The sequence below is a fragment of the Coffea arabica genome, chromosome 1c (assembly GCF_036785885.1).
Source record: "Coffea arabica cultivar ET-39 chromosome 1c, Coffea Arabica ET-39 HiFi, whole genome shotgun sequence".
NCBI lineage: Eukaryota > Viridiplantae > Streptophyta > Magnoliopsida > Gentianales > Rubiaceae > Coffea > Coffea arabica.
The window spans coordinates 47,296,245-47,311,284 of NC_092310.1; positions in this window are offsets into that span (position 1 = coordinate 47,296,245).

Below are 15,040 nucleotides of genomic sequence, written 5' to 3' on the forward strand. Positions count from 1 at the left end.
AATAAGCTATCGGCAAGATGACAAGGAAGATCTTGATTCACAGTTGTAAGATTAGCTATTCTTTCATTTCCTCTCTCCAACTCATCAAGGATTAGAAAAAGTACAGCAAATGATAAAAAAAAAAAAACAGCTTTTAACTAACAGACATGAAGATCTAAACGATAAAGGCAGCATAGCTACAACTATCAAGCATTGTCAACAGCTAAACAACTCAAGATTCACGTCTCATAGACTTGGATTCTCATGAAAAAACAGCATTAAAGCAATAAAGGGAGAAGCTAAGGTTACATTGGGACCTTTGTAGAGTAGAACGAATATGAAAATCACCCAAGAAATCACGCTGGTCTGGAAACGAAGCTCAAAAGAGCGTTGCCGCTGGAATTTCAGCAGTGACAAAGTCAGTATTTTGGGCCACAATTTGAGAGGGTTGGAGACACTTTTGCACACAATTTCTTAACAAAAGTTGTTCATGGGTATCCATAGATGGTGTAGAAAAAAAGAATTCGCTCAAAAAACCATAAATCAAGTCAGAAATTGATCGAGAAAGAGGCTGGTCGATCAGCCTGATCAGAAATTTTTCCAGCAGAAAAAATTTTCCCTTCCTTCCCTGATTTCCTCTCGCTTTTCTTTCTTTTGCCTTTCGTTTTCCTTTCTGCTCCTCCCCAGACTCTCCCCAGATCCTTTCTTCCCTCTTTTCTTTTCCTTTTTTTTCCTTTCCTCCTTTCTTTCTCTCTTTTCCGAAACCCTCTTCCTCTTTCTTTTGGTCTTTTCTCTTTTCCTAGTTTCTCTCTCGTTTCTCTCTATCTCTACGCAATCTCTCTCTTCCTTTCTTGCTCTTCCAGATCCTCTCTTCCCTCTTGTCTCCCTTTTTCTTCTCCCTTTCTTTCTCTCTTTCCCGAAACCCCCTTCCTTCTCAGCCGAAACCTTTTTTTCTTCCTTTTTCTCTTGCTTTTTCTCCCTGCCCGAAGCTCTCCTCTCCATTTCCTCTTTGTTCCAGATTTTTCCCCAAACTTCACCTGTCCTGCCACCTAGCCTTTGGCATATGTTGTGCTAAAGGACAAAAACACATGGAAACACATGGCTAGTGCTCCCCTAATCCACTTAACCATCTTGCATGTATTTCACCTTTTTTTTTATTTTGTTTTTCAAAACAAATTTAGGGTAAACAAAATGTTAAATTCCTAATTGAGATTGCCTTGCAAATTTCATTTTATTTTGAAGAAATTGAAAATAAAATTTTGTGAGAATTGCCTTTTTTTCAAAAATTATTTTTTAAAAGAAAATACTCTTAATTCAATAAAAATAGCTGACTATCACTTTGCGAACTTTGATTAAATAAAAATAAAAATAAAACCAAATAAAATAAATTAAAATTAAAATTTTGGTGCCTACAATTAGAATCTGAGCTTTGAATTTGACCATGGAAAGAGCTCTAAAAGCTCTGTTTTGAAACTCGGACCGGACCGGCCGGTTGAACCGGTCGAACCGGGAACCGGCCAGGTAGCCGGTCCGAGTCTTATTAAAAAACCGGAAATTTAAAACCCGGTCAAAGCCGGTCAAAAATCGGGTTTGACCGGAAAAAAACCGGTTTTTCGGGTTCAACAGTAAATTTTTTTAAAAAAAATTCAAACTTTATAATATTATGTTTTGACCCCCTAAATTGTTAAAACTTATCGATATACCTCAAATATTTGATACTTTATAAATATTGTCCTAAAATTTGATGTTATTTTTCAATTAAACTCATAATTTTAATTCTAAACTTGTTAATATTTATTAAATAATATAAATTGCTACTTAATTGTTCTAATTTCTTTATATTTTCTTGTTAAATATATTTGAAACATCAAATATATATGAATATACCTTTATTAATATCAATATATTATTAGATATTATAAATATAATATTTTAATTTTTAAATAATTTTTATTTATGACGTCATCCGGTTCGACCCCTATCGACCCCCGGTCGAACCCATTGACCCCTGACCCCTGACCTTGGCCGAGTCGCTATCCGGTCCGGTTCTAAAAACATAGTCTAAAAGCACTCTCTTAACGTGATGCGGTAGTGGAAGCATCGCATGAGAAGTGATAGGTTATACATACACCCTTCAAAAGAAAAACGTTACACAAGCGAATCCTACACATGAATTAGTAATTCATAAAAATGAGAGAAAATTCTTAACAATTGGAATATCCAATCAAGAATTTCATTAATAATTGACAAAAGACTAATTACAAAAGCCCTGAGAAAGGCTATTTATAAGTTACAAAAGTCCTATTCTAAAAAGGAAACAATAGCACATTTAAAACCCTAAACAAACTACCTCCGGACTCTTTGAAGTTGTTCGTTTGATTTTGATTATTCCGTTTCACATCTTTAAACAAAAAAACATTTTTTTGGATAGTGGATTATTTGCAAAACTTAATTTGCTTGCATCATGAGCATATATTTCAATTGTTTTTTTGGTTTCACATATATCACATCAAAAATTGTTGCACTATTTTTTTTTTCAAATTCCAAATAATTTACTATTCAGACATACTCAAAGTTTGAGCACCGGGATGTTGGCATGAACTTGTGACAAGGGACCATGCCATTTCAGTTTTGTATTTCACTAATTTGTCTTACTTTTTGATTTTTTCTGAGAAATGAAACCATAGCTTATAATTGTTGGAATATATTTCTTGTTAATAATATTAGGTTGTAGTCACAAAGATCAATTGGTGACCACAATAGTCATTTAATTATCCAATATTTATCCGACAAATGCTACTTTAACCATATCTCAAATGCATCTAAAGTTAATTCAAACATTCTGTAAATTTGATATTTCCTTTCCCTTTTACATGTTTATAGCATCAAGTTCTGTTGAGATGGGGCTAAACAGAAACAAGATTTGTTGGATAGAAGGAGTGCAAGTGAGAGATTCTAGGTTCGAGCCCTCCTACTTACAAATTTTTTTTTTTAAAAAAAGAAACAAGACTTGTTGCAAAAAATTAAATGCACCTGGAAGTAAATTAAAAAAGTAGTTGCCATAAAGGAAGTAATTTAAAAACAAAAAAAAAAAAAAAAAAAAACTGCTGGGAGACAGAAGAGGATGAAAAGCAGCTGATTTTAGTGCCAATCCTTACCGAATTCGTTCATAGCAATAAATTAAAGGTCAAGTATAAAAATCAAATCCACCACACGTTCGTCTTGGCACAACTGACGCAATTTAAATACAATTAGTACGACTTACAACCCAATTATAACTCAATTGAGGCAGTTCACATATGTGGTAAGTGATATCAATAGTCAAAAAAACTATATAATGTCATAAATATTTTAATTATAAAATGAGTAAATACTGCAATATATGTAATATACATATATACACCTATGTATATGTATGTATACATATATATATACATATAGGTGCATATATATAATATAGTATGTATGTATGTATGTATGTATGTAGCAGAATATAAAAAACTACATAAAACAAAAGAAAATTATGAAATCCGATTTCCTGCATGTTTTTTAGCCAAACCACATTTTTTTTATTACATTTGACTAGAGGTGTCAAAATGGGTGACTTGGGCGGGTTTGGGTTGGGTAAAATGGGTAATGGGTATAACTGAATCAGCCAATTTATACCCATTTAATTAGATGGGTATAAATTGGTAAGTCAAAAAATGAATTGGGTAACCCAATTACCCATTTATAATCCATTTATTTTAAATTTTTTGTAAATTCATTTAAATTCATTTTTGCAAACTAAGTTATCAATTTATATCGCTCTTTGCACCTATCATTAGTTTTAAATATTTACTTATAATGTTCAATAAGTCTAATTACCAATTTTTTTTCATTTATACTCTATTTCACAAAATTACATATTATTTAATAATTGAATAATAAGAATATAAAAATTTGAACTAAGTACTATAAAAATTTAATCCAAAAATTTTGAACTCCTAACATTTTTTCCATATATAAATTTAGAATTTCATTTTAGAAAGATAAGAAAAGAGGCTCAAATTTATCATCAATTGGTAATGCCGAAAAATGAGCAAGTTAACTAACTAAAAGAAAAGAAAATAATAAAATAAAACTAACAAATAATAATAATAATGAAACAAAAGTAGTTAACATCATGACAAAATGAAAAATTTGAAAAAAAAAATGGGTGGGGGAAAAGAAGAGATTTAGGGGGAGAGAATTCTAAATGGGTTAATTGGGTTTGATGAGTTACCCAATAATATCCATTTATTAAATGGGTATTATTGGGTAACTCATTTATACTCATATACAAAAATTTAAGATATCCATACACATCTATTCATGGGCAGGTATGGGTAAATTTAGTTAGGTGGGTTAATTTGCCACCTTTACATTTGACCAAGGCAATGACTACTTATTTATTTATTTATTTTTATTATCAACTTAGAGTCTTAGAGAAGATTAATTGATATAACTGACCAACCTGGTCTGAATTTCAAAACACTACTAGCGTGGACATTAGACTTCCGGTATTACACAATGAATAGGATGAAAAAGTACTATTCCTCAAACAGCTCTCTCTTCCACATCATTTAGATAATTTAGATTAGATAAGATGACAATATATCGCTAGGATCCTGTCAACACAAATACTGATAAGACATGCCAACTAAACAAGATAAGATTTTAGTGGAGTCAAGTTTTGTTCAATGCTTTAATTACGTTACAAATCCTTGTCAGAGTGACATTATGCCTCAGATTAAACCAAAAAAAAAAAAAAAAAAAAAACCACATATCTAATTTCCAAAAATTACACTTATTTTTTATACTTCTAACTTGTTATATGTCATTGTTATTCAAGTTTGATATTGAACCACTAGAGAAGGTAGACTAGTTCCACAATGGCCCAAGACAAGTTTTTTTTTTCATGGCTTTTAAAGTAGACTCCAAGCTTTACAAAAGGTAAGGGAGAAAAAACAGAGTTTAAGAGTCGAACTAAGGGCTATACAATCACTTGACTCGTGTTCTTTACTGACTAAATTAGATCTTGAAGTGCTTAAAATTTTTTCCACAATTTGTTAGAAGAACAAAAAATTATTTCAAACGTCTTCATAGGCGTTTTTAGTTGCTAAAAAGTTTTAAAACTATTTGGGTGCGTCATTGGTGTAGTAGCTTAATTAGTTCGCAGAACTAAGAAATACTGTGGAATCAAGGAATCAGGGTACCTGAAAAGGAGTAGGTAAGCATACCTTTAAGTACCGAAGTATAAGCAGACTGAGAGACGCATTCTTTTTTGTTTTTCGAAGGCATTCTTTTTTGTTATGAATTTATTAAAGTAGTGTTCGAACTTCGAACACAGAAGAATTGTATGCATTTTAAGCTTTACAAAAAGCCACAAGGGAAAATGTCAAAAAATGAGATTTTTGACAATTTCGCTTAGCACCTCTCAAATTTACATAATAAGAGAGACTCCCTTGGTGCAATAAAATGGCTACAATACCATGCATTTTACAATTAACGCATTATCTATAAAAGATCAAATACATATGAACTAGGAAATTTAGTATTTACTCAAAACATGCTTTCATAAATGTTCATCTAATGATGCCCTAACAAAGACCACAATGATTTGATCACGGAACTAAACATGCACCGATGATCAGTACTGGTCATCCTTTGAAGTTGAGACTCTTGGCATGTACTCCACTGAAGCCGGCCACTCGCTTGGTCGGCCTGTCATTTTCTAGGCGGAAAATCTGCTGCATAAATGTGATTGGAAGAGGCTGCAACTTTGATTTCAAACTATGACAATATAATTAAGATCTTGAACTCTATCTTAAAGTGGGATAATCAGCAACATGACATTAATTGCTAGTAAAACTTCAGGATGTAGAATGCTAAAAATTGTAGGTGATCTCTAGTAACTTGATTGATATGGGAAGTTTTTCTTAAGTAGAAGGTACCTACACCGATGAAAAGCTTGTTTTGCATGGGGAAAAAAACAGCCAACAAAATCATCAAAAGACAAATTATCATTATACCTAAGACAACAAAAGGTTGTGGGAAGCAGATTGAAGATAATTTGACCGGAGGCTGCAAAAATGATTGTGTTCGAGAGAACAAAAACGAGGAAATTAGTCTCATTCATTTGTATCTTTCCTGTGGTGTTACTTGGTGTATATAGTTGTGTTGGTGCTGGCAGAAATTTAACTAGAAAAAATGTTGCAAGAATTGTTGGAAAGTAAAATGGTATCTATCACCTCCAGATGAGATCCCACCAGGAAGGAGGCAGTAAACACAAGAACGCGATTAAAGTACATGCTGATAAATTAAGTAATCACTCAAATATGCTTTTTGTAAATGTTCATCCGATGATGCCCTATATAAGAAAGACTACATTAATTTGATCATAAAGCTGGATTAACTTAATTTCCATTATGAAACTCACAACTATACACAAAAGGAAGTCCAGATATATGGCCGTGCAACGTTTGAGAATTAAACATGCATTATTGCTCAGGGATTGATCTTGATAAGAGTCACCCCTATCTTGTAGAGAATCTTGACACGCCTTCATAGCCACTCACTTGGTCGGCCTGTGCATTTTGTAGGTGAAAGACTGCTGCACAAGGGTGACTGGAAGATGCTGCAACTTTGATTTCAAAACTAATAGTGACAATATTATGATCTTGAACGCTATCGTGAAATGGGAAAAAGGTAATCAACAGCATAATTATTAGGCATCTTGCCAGTAAAAGTTCAGGATGCAGAATGTTCAAAGTGGTAGCTGATCTCTAGCAAAAGTTCATGGGCCTCACAAGTCAGAAGTTATCCAATTCAAACTGGTTCTTGTAATTTTTAGGAGTTCTAGTATAAAATTGTAGAATTCAGGTGCAAATTTGAACTTGTATACTCATAATTAAATTTGTGTAAAATTCGGGATGACACGAAAATTCTACAAAATTACACTAAATGTCCTCATATTTACACGAACCGATCTGAACTGGAAATTTTTTTTGTGAGGCCTGTGATCTGCAAAACATGGGGGGCTACAAGTTGCTCAGTTTGGCTCACATGTAGAGGTCAGGTCTATGCAACGGATTCAAATCTTGATTTTTAAATAACATCGAAATCATGTGAAGTATAAGGATCATAAATACGTTAGCAAAAACTTGAGAAAATGACCTCTCTGGTGATATGATGGCTACTGAAAGTAGATAGTTTGCCAATAGACAGACCCCGAAAATCCCCATATAAAGGGAAAGGGGTCTGGGAAGCAGGAGGAAGATAACTCGAAGGCTGATTACAAAAAGTGCTGTGTTCAAGGTAATAAAACTCGGGAACAGTTCCCCATCCATTTGTGCTTTTCCTGTGGCGCCGTTACTGGTGTATATAGTTGTATTGTTGCCGGCAAAACTTGAACTAGAAGAAATGTTGCAAGAGTTTTGGAAAGACAAAATGGTATCACCTGCTGATGAAATTCCACCGGAGGTTTTAGTACAGCTGAATAGGTAGCTGTCACAAATAGTACAGCTACCACAAGGAGGGCATTTCGCGTCTCACTTGACACATCATTTAAAGCAGCATAAAAGTCCAACATTCGCCCGGGATTTGGACTCAAAATATCGGCTAAGTTGTCGGGTGGACGTAGAGATGAAGATCTTTTAGCACCTGCATCGCGCAATGCTTTGGCAATTTTCTCATCACCTCTGATTGCGAGGCCGAGAAAAGTATCGAGGCATGTTAAACCTTCCAAGTTCTTTGCATTAATTGTTTTGAGTCTTTTGACTTCGCTGATGAGCAACCTGACAACCTGAAGAAGTGACCAAGATGTCAATAATATTAGCCATTTAAACGTCTATCCAGATTGTATACAGGCAGTTTTCACACATCGTGCTTATGACCCTAATGCAAATGCAAAAGACACAATTAGAGAAAAAAATTATGCAAATCAGAAAAAGTGCATAAAGACACTATTTGATTATATCAATTTTAACATACTTTAGTGAACTAAATTTTCACAAAAGAAAAATCAAGCTACGAAAGGAAAAACATCTCTGGCCTCAAAGTTGTTTGTGGAAGCTGCAATATGCAACGCTGTATCTCCATTCTCATCTTTCCAGTTCAAGATCTGTTCATTCTCTGCTATCTCAAGCCAACCTAAGAGTACCCGTAAAGCTCTGACCTTTATATATCTCACAGCAATATGAACAGCCGTTTCTCCTCGAATTGTCAAATCTTGAATGGATTTTGGGCATAACAGTAGAAAATAAGCCAAAAGATCAGCATCACCCACTTGAGCCACATAGTGCAAAGGCGTAAGCCTCTCTCTTCCTTTGACGCGAATGAGCTCCGGATCATACTTGACGAGCCGCTTAACTGTTGGATATTGCTCGCTTTGCAATGCCAAGTCCAGCGGACTGTATCCGTCTGGGTTGAGCTTCGTGCCAAACGAGGGCTTTAAGCTAAGGAGTTCAATGGCGAAGTGGCTTGAGCCAGCAGCAGCTGCGAGGTGTGCAGGCGTGTCCACAAATGATCGCTCATCATATTTATCCAGAATGGTTGGATCAAGCCGGAGTAATTCGTACAACTCACTGATCTCTCCCAGATTGAGCAGCCTCGCTCAGTCTCTGCTCCATAACTTGCTATGCAACTTAGTTTAGTAAAATTTTACCTCATATATAGCAAGAAAATAGTAGTATCTCTATTATACTTTTATAACTGGATGGCCCTATAGCTAAGAACTTGCTCGGAAGGTTCATTGGCATTTCGAAAAAGGTTATACTTAGCTGTTAGCAGTTGACATTAGTTTTTTTGTTTTTTTGGCAGCCAATTGACATCAGTCTTTATTCTATCCAGGGGAGAGCCATATATTTCACTCATAAGGCCAACATTTCTTGCACGACTGTGGATAATGGTTACATGCCCATCAAGTACTCCAACTGCTCTTTCAAAAACTTTGACCATCTAACAAAAGGCATGATCTTTGTCCTCAAGACCCAGTGTCATTGATAGGGACATTAAATAGGTGATTGTGAGTTTGGCGGTTTGATTTTGAAGTTCTCTCCTTCTTTCTCATCAGTCTCCTTTTGAACTGAGCATTGAGAAGCTTTTGATTGCTTTGATTTGGTAGGAAGGTGATGTGTCAACAAAGTCTTTTCAGCCAGTAAAAAACATATTGGAGTGTTCAGAGTTTTTTGTTGGAGCAAACATGTCTCTTCTTCTTCTTCTTTTCTTCTTTTTTTTTTTTAAGCGGGAGATCTTGGATTCCAGATCTCTTATCTTACTATTCAACCCAACCCTCTCCACATATCAATAGGTCATTGATATATGGATAAGAAAGTGCTTTAAGCCCTCATTTAGCATATGAGAATGTCTAGAATGCAAAGTTCCTCCTCCTCATATACATTTTCACCTAGAATGGTAGGAAAAAATTTACTATTTTAAGGTCTAGTACACAACTCAGAATAGACTATCTATTAAGTTTTCAATTTTTGATATAACCAATATTTCGATGTCGGATTCAAATACAATAAATAGAAATTTGACTTATTTGTCCTAGATTAGTTTATAGGACAGAAGCTATTTTAATGTTTTTTGCTTTATTTGTTCTATGATGGTATTTTGTCTGTTTACATGAAATTTTGATATTTTTTCACTTTAAGAATAAATGAGGATTGATATCAAAATTTTTCAATTGCACTATTTGTGATAGGATGCAATTTTATCATTTATTTTATTATTAATTTCCTCTATTACCTAACCCGATGTGAATTAATTATTAGATTCTACTCACTTTTCATAATTTGTATTTATTTTAGGGAGTAGAATAAAAATATCACAATCAAGGTCTTTGACAGTCATCAGGAAAGAATTCAAATGAAAGGTCTTCAGGAGTATTTTTGGAACAAGAAGATACAAGTTTTTTTTGATAATTTGTGAAAGATAGAATAAAAGGAGGAAAGGAACGAAGGGCTTCTTCTTCCTCCGGAGTAGGGGTGTTTCGCGAATCGAGCCGCTCGCGAGCCGATCGCGAGCGGCTCGAATACGAGCTCGACTCGAGCTCGTCAATATCGAGTTCGAGTCGAGCTCGAGCCAATTAAGTCGATCTCGAGCTCGAGCTCGAGCTCAAAAACATTAAACTCGTTGGCTCACGAGCCGCTCGCGAGCTCAATTATATTTTTATTTTTTATTTTTTATTTAATAGTAAAATTACATATATATCCCTAATATTTTATTATTTGTTAAAAAAATTATTATTTTATTCATTTTTAAAAATAAATATTTATTTTTTATTTTTTTAAAAATAAAATAATAATTATTATTTTTTTATTTTTTAAGCTCGAGCTCGACTCGAATTTGACTCGAGCTCGAGCTCGAGCTTGATATTTTGAGCTCGTCGAGCTCGAGCTCGAGCTCGAGCTTCACAAAATTAACTCGAGCTCGGCTCGTTTAGCCAAAGCTCGGCTCGAGCTCGGCTCGTTTGCACCCCTACTCCGGAGTCCTCTCCGCAATGGGGGGCACCGCACAGAGCCGCCGCAAGGAGGAGGCAGACTTAGATAGGAATTAGGGAGGACTACTTTAAGTTGCTTTTGTTGACTTTTCTTTGGTTGGTTTTGGCTTAACCTCAATTCTCGTATGTCAGAGGCCATAAGAAAGCAAAGAAATCATTCTGTGTAGCAAGTTTTCTTTTTGACTTTAGCCTTTCGTCCTTTGTGGCTCTCTTGCCGCGTATGCCTGGAATGATTAGGACAATGGCCACTGCTTTCTTTACACTTTTGCATGGGTTCTTCGCACCAAATATGAATTAATCTTCTCACTTTAGTCAAAGAACAATGGAGGCTTTGGTTCATTTAAAATTTATGAGATCGATTTAATTTTATCTTTTTCTTTTATTTATTGGTATTCGCATATTCCTTACTTGCAATATTTATGATTATTTAATTAATTGATTGTTTTGGATCCGGATAATTAGTTAACTTGATAATCTACTGTCAATTAAGGCATTAAATCCGTAATTGTTTAATTGTCTTGAATTAGTGACAACTGGCATGATTAAGTTTGTATCAGGAGGGATACGCGGGCTAATCTAAAATAACCCTGGTAGTGTGTTATTTGGTTAGAATAGGGCTCCTCTAATATGTAAGGCAATTAGAAAATTAAATCTTACGAGCGTACCTAGGATTATTTCCTAATTAGAGCAGTGATTAACGGGCGAATCTTAATCACCGACACAGTAAGGAGGGGTTGATTGCCATCGCTTGTTTGGTAGTTATAACTTATTTATTGATAAATAATTGGAATTGCCTTTGCTTCGATGATCAATTAGGTGCACCATTGCTGAAGTTATTCCTTGACTAGATCCTTAATTATTACTCATTTGATTTTAGTAATTTGTTATTTAATTTGTAGTAGTTTCTTAGGTTTTATTTGAATTTCTTTAATTGTCACCCTGATATAAAAACACCCCCTTGTCACTGTGAATTTGAAAAGAAACAATTACTCCCAGTCCCTGTGGATTCGACCCTGCTTACCACTATCTACAGAAATTAACTTTAGTTGAGCAGGTATTTATTATTGCACAGGTTTCGACAACCTATCAATTTGATTCGTTCTAACATTTAGAATTTTATGTTAAAGTTTCGCAACCTCTAACAAATATAATTAATAATGTAAAATATAGTTACATAATTTTAAACAAGTTTGATTTATTTTTTAAATAAAAATTCTTGCACAATTGTTCAAAGTCAAAGAATTAAGTATCTTAAAACATTTGTTTTCTAGTAAAAAAATAAAAAAATTGTTTTAAATACAAGAAATTATTTGTTATAAAAAATAACATTCAAATATTTATTGACTTGAAAATAGGCTAAGTTATGGTGGTATAAGGATAAACTTGACATCCTTCTACTTTGACCATTTAGGATGAAGGTGAAAACAACTTTTTCTAGATCTCTTTGAGGATTGGAATCCAGAAAAAGGTTGGAATCCCACTCCTCAAATTCCTTTCCCCCAGAAACATATGTTTTCATTTGAAACACATGGTATTACAAAAACTATCTAGGGTAAAAAAAATTAGCCTAAATAGAAACATATGTTTTTATTGTTACAGGAAATGGTGTCCCCAAAGTCCAGTTTAACTATTAAGGATATATTAACCAACTAACTTCAGAGTCACTGGTTCCTATATTTTTTTTGAAGAATGACATTTTAGTACCTTAACCTGTAATTGCATCAATTAAGTATATGAACTTCTAAAATTTTTTCTACTTGCTTTATTAATGCAATTCTGGTGAAACTTACCAGTCCAAGTAGGTCACTTGCATGGCATATGCAACCAAACCAAGGGCAATTGTGGAATAAAAAAGTCAATAATCAACCAAAAAAAAAGAGAGAGAATGCTCGATTAATCTCTAAATTCGCTTCTTTCATAAAAATTTTTGTTAGAAGAATATAAATAGATATATCTTTATATATCATTAATATTCCTAGATTCAATACACAGCTTTTTGGTAAATCGGTAAAAAAATTAAGGAGAAACCCATTAATAAAGCAAACCAAGAGGAAGGAGAATGAATTAGCTGATCACCAATTCCAAAATTTTTGTCTTTTCATTGGTTTAGTGTTGACTTTTTATTCTGAAATTATCCTTCATCTAACTGCATGTCCCGAGCACACGACCTACTGGCCCAAGTAAATTTCATCAAGATTGGGCTGGTCAACCAATTAGACACTATTATATATATATATAAATATATATATATGTGTGTGTGTGTCTATGATGTTTTTTTTTTTTTTTGGTCTAACCACCCGGTATCCCTTTCGGACTAATCCGGATTCGGTCCGGGGAGCGCTCGCAGAGTTTGACTCTTACTCGAGGGTGAAGGCCTGGCCCTGGAGTTATCGCAGGAGCGCAGCGAGGATCGAACCTTGGTCGTCCTGCTCGCATTACCAGCCGCTTACCACTGGCCCAACTCCTCGGATTGATTTTTTTTTAACAAAAGGGAGAATCAATCTTTGATTTGTGAGAAACACAGTAATATGGCTTGTAGGCTTTATTATTTTTTAGTATCAAGTTGGGTTTTACATAAGAAAGTAGGATTTTTCAGGTTTCCTCCGCGTAAACCCCTGGAATGGACAAAGACTCGGTACTCACTACTCATTAGTCCATTCGAGGGGTCTACGCGCTCATAAAATGAATAACCTACCTAATATTTTCATTTCAATTTGACCAGTAATCATCCCATAATATTAGTAAACAATAACTTCTCCAAGCCGTATGCATTACTCTATGTTTGTGACAATGAGTCTATGTCAAGACTTAAAAGGAAAAAAAAAAAAAAGAAAAGAAAACTTGAAGCCTCCTCCAAGTAAAGTTGTTCCGTTTCTCAATTCATATATAGATTAAAAAACTAGGATTTTGAAAAGTTGGAATGCGTCAGTTAATGGATAAAAGTCACTTTGAAAAGTCCGAATGCATTAATTGTTTTGCATCAACGAACAATGAACCTCCTAAAATGCCCTTGTGATTTCTCTCTTTTTGTTCAAACAACTTTCCGTGTCTTATGAAGAAAGAAGGGTACGTAAAAAAAGGTTCAAGAGTCGAATCAGAAACTTAAGGCCCTGTTTGGACAGCAATTTTTTAAAGAAAAATTGTTATGTTTTTCGTGAACATATTTTCCAATCACCTTTTTACCTCACATATATCAAATCGCTACAATAATTTTTCCACAGAAAATTCATAAAAATGCAATCCAAACAATGCATAACTTTGATTAATATTTTCAACAGTTGAATTGGGTTTTGAGACATACCATGCAGTTTTCTCATTCTAACTGGCCAGTAACCAGCAACTACACCACCTTGTTAATTACAAGCTGTGTTAGCTATTGAAGACTCGAAATCTACTTTCAAAGGAAAAGGGAAAAAGGAAAGAAAATAAAAAAGACTCAGATATCTCCTCCTAGCGATATAGTTCCATTTCTAAAGATCAATTTGAGTCAACGAAGACTATGGCCCCGAAAAGATCACTTAATTGCTCTGCTAATAAATGACATCTTTATATTGAAAAAGTAAAGGCTGCTTGTGGTTCACTATCTAGGGTTTTCACAAGTAGATTTAACTCCCTGCAGTAATGCCGGAGTGTATATGTAATCAAACAAAAATCAGAGTAGTGCTTCATTATTTTTGTTTATATCGTTTAAATTTGTAAATTATCTTTCTATTGTGTATGATATATTCATTTTAAAGAGACATTGACTCGAAAAATTGGAGAATTTTTCTTGTAAAAATGAGCTAAAGAAATAAAATTGATGATATCTGAAGAGGTGATTTTTGGTTGGTAACGGAGCCGACCTGAATCAGTCCTCTCTGAGGTGAGGTGAGGTGAACTCTTGTGTCCGAAGTCAACCTCTTGTCCGAAGTGGATGGCGGGGCTTCTCCCCTGGGATCACTCCGACGATCAAGTTAGTATGAGAACGAGAATAATGAGAATATGAGTTAATGAACAGTGTATGCTTACTTGGTGGGAGTGTGAGTGAGGTATTTATAGGAGAGTAGAGGCGAGGCTCTGGACTCATGCTAGTGGGACCCACTCTGACATTACGGCTCTATCTTCTGTCAGGAAGGTTTGACTCTGACACTGTAGCCGCCTGAGAGTTATGACGGAGGATATGGTGCATGTGCCATTAAGTGCTCCCAGTGCTTTTCAGATAAAGTATTGGTCCTGGATGATGTCAGATGGGTTGACATCATCAGCGTGCAGCCGAGGTAGAGGTGCCGAGGTCACCTACACGATTGACTACGGATCCGGCCGAGGTCAGGGACGATGCCCAAGACATGGATGGACTCTGAAGAGGGACGAGGTGACTTCACCTCGGACACGCGGGGTGGCCGAGGTGAGCACCCTCAATAAGCCCCCCAAGCCTCGGGGGCTTCGGGCCAGGGAGGTACCGAGGCTTCCTTGTGCCGAAGTCGTGAAGAGTCGGGGTCCCAAAACTACTCCGGAAGATGCGGGGACGTGACACGTGGGCGAATCAGTTGATAGGAC